At 41.7% G+C, this 9,568-nt stretch overlaps 1 long non-coding RNA gene across 1 annotated transcript; it reads right to left on the bottom strand.

Annotated features, from left to right (window-relative positions):
- Positions 1–1,860: 1,860 nt before the first annotated feature.
- On the bottom strand, positions 1,861–3,105 carry LOC146523798 (uncharacterized). Its single transcript, XR_014877803.1, has 3 exons — positions 2,942–3,105; positions 2,814–2,875; positions 1,861–2,742 (listed from the first exon to the last, which is right to left on the bottom strand). It is a non-coding gene; the product is annotated as an uncharacterized LOC146523798 (long non-coding RNA).
- Positions 3,106–9,568: the final 6,463 nt, after the last annotated feature.

Raw genomic sequence — 9,568 nt, 5'->3', positions numbered from 1 at the left:
GGTACTCCGATATGGAACGCCAGGACTGCCATAATGAATTAATTAAATACACCATTAAATAATTAATTAAATGTGGCAATAATTAATTAAAATTGGAAATAATTAATTACATAAATATTTATGACACATGTAATTAATTAATTATTGACACATTAATTAATTTTTGACACATTTAATTAATTATTTATTTATTTCACATTTTAATTAATTATTGCAACATTTAAATAATTATTTAATGGTGTATTTAATTAATTCATTTTGGCACAGTTGACTTGACAGTCCTTCAGGTCTCACCATGAAATAATTTTATCTGTCAGCCTCACCCATCAAACTAAGTGGGCGGGGTTAACGCTGCCATGCAGCTTCTCTAACATTTGATTGGTTGCCGTGCAAAGTAAGGCAAGACAGGTCAATCCTAGATAATCGATTGCTTGTGTCGACTTGGTATCCCAGAATGCATTTCAAATCACAGGCAGCAATGGTGTAGTTTTAATAATAGTGTTTTAGCGCGAATGTCTGGTCAGGTTGTCAACATAGAACATGTTTGCAAAAGTGCTCAGATGTTTTCAGACATTTCACTAGCTCTGCTAACAGTCAGCTGACAGAGTGCGCCTCCAACTGACCCGATGTCCACATCAGAGGGGAGGTAAGCGTTGGAGGTGGCGTTGGATCCGGGGTAGGGAGGGTGATGCGTCAGTGAGTGCTTATCGGTATCAGTATATGTATGTGTGTGCGTGTCCATAGTTCAGCTGAGACAGTGTCCTTCGCCCTGCCAGGCTAAGCAAACAGTCTTCCAGCCAACCCAGGTGGCCTTGCATGGAATGGGAAGGAGCAGACTAAACACAGTCGTTATCAGGGTGTTTTGTTCAGCTCCGGCCTTGCAGCTGGCGCCGAGAGGGTATCCACATAAGTGATGGTATTTTTTAAATTTTCATTCATTTCGTTTAGTAAATGTTTTTCGTTTAGTTTTCCCAGTTTAGATTTCTTCAGTAGCTTCTCGTGTCTCAATATCTGTTTTTGTCACTCTGCCACTTGTAAATAAACTCTTACTCATATCATCAGTCATTGCCTGCATTTTGGGTCCTTTTCCTCCAACACCACACGGCCCGCCCCGGCAGCCATGACAGTAGCATACACTTACTATAAAGAAAAATTTATAGTGGTACTTTTGCTCGGCTGCACTCTTCTTTGTGATTTTCAACTTTTATAAATTAATTTTAATGAGTTAAGTCAAGAAAGTGAGAGAGAACCAGATCCTAATTTCTACAATTCTACTTCTAGGCAAGCAGGGTCAAGGTACAAGGTAGAAATGTACTTTGTACTTTTACATATATATATATATATATATATATATATATATATAAAAAACACCCAGCACGCCTGTGGGCGGTTTATCCTTCAAGCTCGGGTCCTCTACCAGAGGCCTGGGAGCTTGAGGGTCCTGCGCAGTATCTTAGCTGTTCCCAGGACTGCGCTCTTCTGGACAGAGATCTCCGATGTTATTCCCGGCATCTGCTGGAGCCACTCGCTTAGCTTGGGAGTCACCGCACCTAATGCTCCGATTACCACGGGGACCACTGTTACCTTCACCCTCCACATCCTCTCGAGCTCTTCTCTGAGCCCTTGGTATTTCTCCAGCTTCTCGTGTTCCTTCTTCCTGATATTGCTGTCATTCGGAACCGCTACATCGATCACTACGGCCGTCTTCTTCTGTTTGTCTACCACCACTATGTGGTGGTTGGTTAGCCACCACCATTTTGTCCGTCTGTATCTGGAAGTCCCACAGATTCTTAGCTCGGTCATTCTCCACCACCCTTGGGGTGTAATATATATGTAATATATATATATATATATGGCAGTACGAGGAGAGAATAAAGTAAATACTCTTCACAGTTTATAAGACAACGCCACTCTGGGAATTTCACCCAGAGAATACTGGAAGTAACACTAATCACCAAGAAGGCAGTTAGGTTTGTTATACTCAGTACAGAGACGAGGTTCAATGATAAAACAAGTTGACAATTTATTAATAATTATTTAAAACACCGTATAAAAGCACAATCATAAATATCCATGTACAAATATGCTTAAAAAGGTATTCAGAGCTGAGGCTTACCAGTGGAGGGGCAGGGATGCCACGCACAAACTCAAAAAAAGAAAACACACCAAGACACAAGTGCAACACAAAATCACACACTCACACTAATAAGCTAAACAAGGCAGGTGTGTACACTCAAAGGATCCCACCACCAAGGCACCCTAGTCTCCTCCACGTCGGCACTCCGCATCTGAATAAAAGAAACAAAGAAAATTTTAATATATTACAACAAAACTAATATGTAGCGCTGGGGGATAACCCAACTGCATGACCACACTAGTGATCTGCAGCTATAAAAAGGGTCTCCCATCAGTGGCGTAACAAAAATCCAAACTACAAATCAAAACAACAGAAAAACAACATAGAATCTGGATAAAACTTTAAAATCTGAAGCAAACGGAATCGCCGTATTGCTCCAACTTGCCGTCTGCCCGACTATAAATTAATCATACGGTCAGTCAATATGTACGCCGGCTGACTCCCATAACCGGCATGCATATGGCCGCTGTCCACGCCGACGTCCACTTTAAAAAGCTGGCAGCAGCAGGAAAAGAAATCTTGCAATGGGAACAGACGGTAAAAGCAAAGCAAAGCAGCAGCACCTCAGTTAGCGTGGCATTGCGTAAAACTAAGGCCCACACTTCCTGCAAAGCATAATAAGTAATTACTATAAAAGAATAAAAGGCAGAGATCGTAACAAAATTGAATTACGTACCGAGTAAACTGCGTCATGAAACATAAGCAGAGTGGCTCATAGGAGGCTTCTACAGCTATGACCTAAAAAACAATATCTGTTTACCACCAAGTAAGGTAATGCACACACTACAATGAGTAAACACCTACCAGCCGCGATGGAGGCTTCAGAATGATCTCTGCAACACCAAAGGGAAGTCAGGTGACCAAAAAAGGAGATCACAGGTAAGCGATCCAGGAATGCTCAAATGGCCACTATTTATACTAGCGCCCCCTAATGCGCCAGGCTGAAAGTGGGTTGAACCAAGGAATAACATTCATACTGCCACATATATATATATATATATATATATATATATATATATATATATATATATATATATATTAGGGGTGCAACAATAGTCGTATCGATATTGAACCATTCGATACAGTCCTTACGGTTCGGTACGCATATGTATCGAACAATACAAAATTTTAAATTTATTTTATCAACTTTCCTTCTGACGATGCTGTCTGTGTTGAGCGCTCAGTGGATCTGCGCTCAACAGTGCAGCCTAGGCGGAGTAGTCGAACGCAGATTCACTGAGCGCAGGGCAAGCTAGCGAGACAGAAGTTAAGCTCTCGTTGCAACATGGCAAATTGAACCTCCCCCACCCTCATTCAGATCTGGCGTTTGGAACTATTTTGGTTTTCATGTGACGTATGACCCTGAAGGTAAGCGCGTCATGGACAAAAGTAAAACAGTATGTTGGATGTGCCACGCAATGCTCAATTACATTGATGGGAATTAGTGTGTTAGCGCAGTTAGCTCATTAACGTGTTGACACCGTCCAGCCCCACGCACGGGGCGATCCGCGGTAGCTCGTTAATGGAGATTTGCCGTGTTGTGGCATTAACATCATTTCAGATTAACGCGGACAGCACTAGTAGGAACACAACGAATATGACTGCACATTTACGCCGACATCATCCTAGTGCAAAGACAAGTGGAAGCAGACAAAAACAACAAGCACACATGCTACAAACTTTACCCGAGTCATTTAGACAGCTGTTAGCACATGATTCTCCTTATGGGGACCTGATATGTTTAATATGCTGCTGAGAATATAGCCCAGAAGAAGCGTATAGTATAGCTTTTATTTTGGAAAGAGCCATTTTTCCGTGATTGTGTTTGATTTGTTTTGCTGACTAGCACCAAAGTATCGAACCGAACCGTGAATTTTGTGTATCGTCGCACCCCTAATATATATATGTGTATATTTATTTATATATATATATATATATATATATATATATATATATATATATATATATATATATATATATGGTCCTCTGGTTTTAACTTCCTTATTGTATTAAAGCTGGCTGTTTATGCATCTGAGTATATATTATTTCCATGAATATAGCCATAACTTTAAAAAAAACTTTTTTTAGTAGGACCAAGAGGTCTGGACTTCTGATAGAGCTCCAGATGAAAGTCGAGGAATTCATGTGACAAGCACCAAGCTCAATGCCTTCACAAAAGACAAAAGAAAAAAAAAAGAAATAAGTAAAAAACAGGTACTTTTGCAGTTTGCTGTCCTAAAAAGGATTGACACAGACTAAGAAAGCAAATTCAGCTTAAGTATTTATTTATGTGTTAGTGAATAAGCAGATCTAAAGCAGTGAAATCTGTGTTGTTCGGACTCATACATGGGAACTCTGTGGAGGAGGAAAAACGGTGTTAATGATGCCTCAAAAAAGGTTGTGGATTGTAGAAACTGGAAATTGGTCTTACTTGACTGGAAGATGAGTTCAGTCCCAGGAGGTCCACTTGGGTGACAGGTGGGTTTCCAGAGGTGTGTGAGCAGAACCGGAGGAGAGTGGGCAAGCAGGTGAGTCCTTTTCTTTTGAAGTTGATTCACAAGGGAATGTGATATTAACAATGCAACAAGGACAACCTGTCATTAAATACCCATCACACGATAACATGATCCGGTACAGGCGTAGGAAGGATGAAGCAGACGGACAGATCAAACACCCAATGCACACCTCACCTCTCCACCAGTGACTAAGTAACCAAGACTTCAAATAAAAGCACAAACCCTCAACCTGATGCACTACAACATTTCTAAGTACAGGCTTGACAATGAGGATGTGCTACTTCTGAAAGAGATAATGCAACACTGGAAGTCTCTCAGGAAAAGCCACTGTGGAGGAAGGTAAGAACATAAGATGGTCCAGTCCTAATTGCATAATTCCTGAAGTATCTAGTTCCTGTCCTTAAAGCTTTTTAAACAAGCCAAACTATTCTTGTAGCTCACTCAAGTTTGAAAAGTTCTAGCCATTTTATTGTCTTTTGTGATTGCCTGTTAGAAGGCCAGCATGGTGTACTCAGGCCTGCTGAAAATCTTTCTGGTATGCAAAACCTCCAGTTTAAACTGTTCTCCAGGTGCTAAAAAGCTGTCTTTCTAGCTGCTTTCATCTGGCAGTTATGTCATGTGAAAACTAATTAAAGATTCCTGACTGACCTGCTGTGCTGTGTGTAACCGAAAGGCCCTGATGCAGGTCTGCAGTGCATATTGAGTTGGAAACTGCAGATACAGCTGAATACCTCAGGATCTTTCAGACTCCCAAGCAGTGGCGGTCCTAGCCTGTTTGGCGCCCTGGGCAAACACCCCCTCTGGCGCCCCCCCCCCCCCCCCCTCACACACACACACACATGAAGAGAGAGACAGAGTATGCATTGTATGCAAACGTTGTATGCAAACGGCTACTAAACAGACATCATAATTCGTCATACAATGAGAACAGGACAAATCAACAATTGACACTGACTAATTAATATTATATTATTGTATATATTGTTTGGAGTTTAGTCTGTTACTGTTACTATTTTTACCATTTCTTCTTGGAGGAACTGTAACCCACATAATTTCCTTAGGGATTAAGAAAGTATTCTGATTCTTAATGTTTTAGGATACATGACCTGCCATTATCCAATGACACATCTGCTTACCTGTATCTTTTGCTCGTTTCTCCTTGTAGGAGTCATAATTAAATGTATTGAATTTTAAGGATCACTGGGTTTTCATTTGTTTGGTTGCTATGGTGATGTGTAATGGGAGTCACGTGGGTGCTAGCGGCGACATTAAGAGGGCGTTGTCAGTCTGTCTTTCACTGGTTTGATTTTGACAGAGCAGGGCTGGGTAGCCGTAGTTTTTGTTGACCGCAGCACAACGAGTTTCCCCTTGTTGTATTAGAGCCTGTGATGTTTTAAGAGTTTGAATTGCGAGCCGATCACATTGCTCTGTAAACTTTCCAAGCACTTTAATAAACAAGCAAGCAATTCCACCTCTGGCATTATTGCGTAAAGTTGACAGGCAAATAGGCAGGCTCAGTCCCCGGCCTCTAGCGACTGTGGAAGTCGCTACGCTCCTCCTCTTCTTTTCTCCTTTTTTTAGAGTTTAAAAACAGGTTGTGTGTGAGACTTTAGATCAACAAAATATAAAATATACATTTTCAATTGTTATTGATCCCTTTACCCCTGGTCCTAAAGTGTATATTTATTTTCTTACTCTTCTTATATATATTGTTTGTTTACTTGCACTGCTGTAACTGGAACCTCGTCGTCTCGTCTCTCTATATACTGAGAGTATGTAGCGGAGATGACAATAAAGTTTACTTTGACTTCAGCAGCAAGCTGGCGCACCGAGGGCTCTCGCGCTCACTTTTCGCTTATAGAATTTTGAAAAAACATCGGTGCAAATTATAAGTCTGTATCATGATGTCTGGTGTTTTCGTGTTTGTTGGTTTGTTTGTAATTTGTTTTATTTTGCGAGTTGGTCATTTTTGCTGCTCCAGCCAGCCAGAGCATCCCCCGCCGCCCCGCCCTCTCCTCCCTGTGCCGCAAGCAGCAGGCGCACCTCGCAAACGGAGGGCGCCCTTACTCCCAGCAAATGGGCGATAGAAAACCAATGCCATTCCCAATATGCGCTGGCATGATGTCGGGGCAGCATGACCGTGATGCCGCCCCCACCATGATGCCGCCCCGGGCAACCGCCCGTGTCGCCCGTATCTAAAACCGCTACTGCTCCCAAGACTCATGCTGAACCACTGACTTGATGATTGGGGGTGTACAGTATGACATCTCTTCAGAAAGCAGTTCCAATGATGAGGATGTGTAAGTGCATGACATGAGAAGAGGTGTACATCTTCTCTGAACTTGTCTAAACACACATTTAATGTCATTATAACTTTCATCTGCAATTTCTGTTGTGGGCCTCTGGGATGATGCCCATCAGCATGACTGTTCTCTTCTGTAAACACTTCTTCTGTTACTCCATCTGCTATCTTCACAGCAAATCACAGCAACAGTCGCTTCAAGGTGCTTTATATCGTAAGGTAGACCCAACAATGATACATGCAGAGAAAAACCCTACAATCATATGACCCCCTATGAGCAAGCACATTTGCGACAGTGGGAAGGAAAAACTCCCTTTTAACAGGAAGAAACCTCCGGCAGAACCAGGCTCAGGGAGGGGCGGGGCCATCTGCTGTGACCGGTTGGGGTGAGAGAAGGAAGACAGGATAGAAGACACGGTGTGGAAGAGAGGGACTAGCCAGAGCCAGGGAATAGCATGCATGTATGGACAAGAAAACAGTGGTGATTTTCTTAATTACATCTGATAACTTATCCCTGGGAGAGAGACAGGATAAATCAGGAGCTAACAGCAAATGGCAGTGACAGCTAACGCCAGACAGGTGATCTGTCATTTATAAGGTTAAAAAATTGTTTGATCCCTTTGCTGTATCAAAGCTGGGTTTTTATATAACACTACTGACTAATCTATAAAAATGTCTAATGTTGTGGCTCATTTCGTCAATGTAACCAAAATGTCTGAATGAATGTGCAAGGAACGTTAAAAATGTAAAAGCGATCTGCTTGTGATGCCAGAAAGACATCACAAGTTATCAATTTTACACTAAGTCAGGAAAGCTCATTCACAAACCATCATGTCACAGTGATGAGTTCAATTCAATTCAATTCAATTTTATTTATATAGCGCCAAATCACAACAAAAGTCGCCTCAAGGCACTTCATAGATACAGAGAAAAACCCAACAATCATATGACCCCCTATGAGCAAGCACTTTGGCGACAGTGGGAAGGAAAAACTCCCTTTTAACAGGAAGAAACCTCCGGCAGAACCAGGCTCAGGGAGGGGCGGCCATCTGCTGCGACCGGTTGGAGTGAGAGAAGGAAGACAGGATAAAAGACATGCTGTGGAAGAGAGACAGAGGTTAATAACAGATACGATTCAATACAGAGAGGTCTGTTAATACATAGTGAGTGAGAAAAGTGACTGGAAAGGAAAAACTCAATGCATCATGGGAATCCCCCGGCAGCCTACGTCTATTGCAGCATAACTAAGGGAGGATTCAGGGTCACCTGGTCCAGCCCTAACTATATGCTTTAGCAAAAAGGAAAGTTTTAAGCCTAATCTTAAAAGCAGAGATAGTGTCTGTCTCCCGAATCCAAACTGGAAGCTGATTCCACAGAAGAGGGGCCTGAAAACTGAAGGCTCTCCCTCCCATTCTACTTTTAAATACTCTAGGAACAACAAGTAGGCCTGCAGAGCGAGAGCGAAGTGCTCTAATAGGGTGATATGGTACTACAAGGTCATTAAGATAAGATGGGGCCTGATTATTTAAGACCTTGTATGTGAGGAGCAGGATTTTGAATTCAATTCTGGATTTAACAGGAAGCCAATGAAGGGAAGCCAAAACAGGAGAAATATGCTCTCTCTTTCTAGTCCCTGTCAGTACTCTTGCTGCAGCATTTTGGATTAGCTGAAGGCTTTTCAGTGAGTTTTTTGGACATCCTGATAATAATGAATTGCAGTAGTCCAGCCTGGAAGTAATAAATGCATGAACTAGTTTTTCAGCGTCACTCTGAGACAGGATATTTCTAACTTTAGAGATGTTGCACAAATGGAAGAACGCAGTCTTACATATTTGTTTAATATGTGCGTTGAAGGACATATCCTGGTCAAAAATGACTCCAAGATTCCTCACAGTGTTACTGGAGGCCAAGGTAATGCCATCCAGAGTAAGAATCTGGTTAGATACCATATTTCTAAGCTTTTCAGCGCCGAGTACAATAACCTCAGTTTTATCTGAATTAAGAAGCAGAAAGTTAGTGGCCATCCAAGTCTTTATGTCTTTAAGACATTCCTGCAGTTTAACTAATTGGTGTGTGTTATCTGGCTTCATGGACAGATAGAGCTGGGTGTCATCTGCATAGCAGTGAAAATGTATGCTATGTCTTCTAATGATGCTGCCTAAGGGAAGCATGTATAATGTAAACAGAATTGGTCCTAGCACTGAACCCTGTGGAACTCCATAATTAACCTCAGTGTGTGAAGAGGACTCTCCATTTACATGCACAAATTGGAGTCTATTAGATAGATATGATACAAACCACTGCAGCGCAGTACCTGTAATACCTACAGCATGTTCTAATCACTCTAATAGGATATTATGGTCAACAGTATCGAATGCTGCACTAAGGTCTAGCAGGACAAGCACAGAGATGAGTCCACTGTCAGAGGCCATAAGAAGATCATTTGTAACCTTCACTAAAGCTGTTTCTGTGCTGTGATGAACTCTGAAACCTGACTGAAACTCTTCAAATAAGCCATTCCTCTGCAGATGATCTGTTAGCTGTTTGACAACTACTCTTTCAAGGATTTTTGATATGAAAGGAAGGTTGGAGATTGGCCTATAATTAGCTAAG

This window comes from Neolamprologus multifasciatus, chromosome 2 (genome assembly GCF_963576455.1).
Source record: "Neolamprologus multifasciatus chromosome 2, fNeoMul1.2, whole genome shotgun sequence".
Taxonomy (NCBI): domain Eukaryota; kingdom Metazoa; phylum Chordata; class Actinopteri; order Cichliformes; family Cichlidae; genus Neolamprologus; species Neolamprologus multifasciatus.
This window is presented reverse-complemented; position numbering and strand designations above follow the sequence as displayed.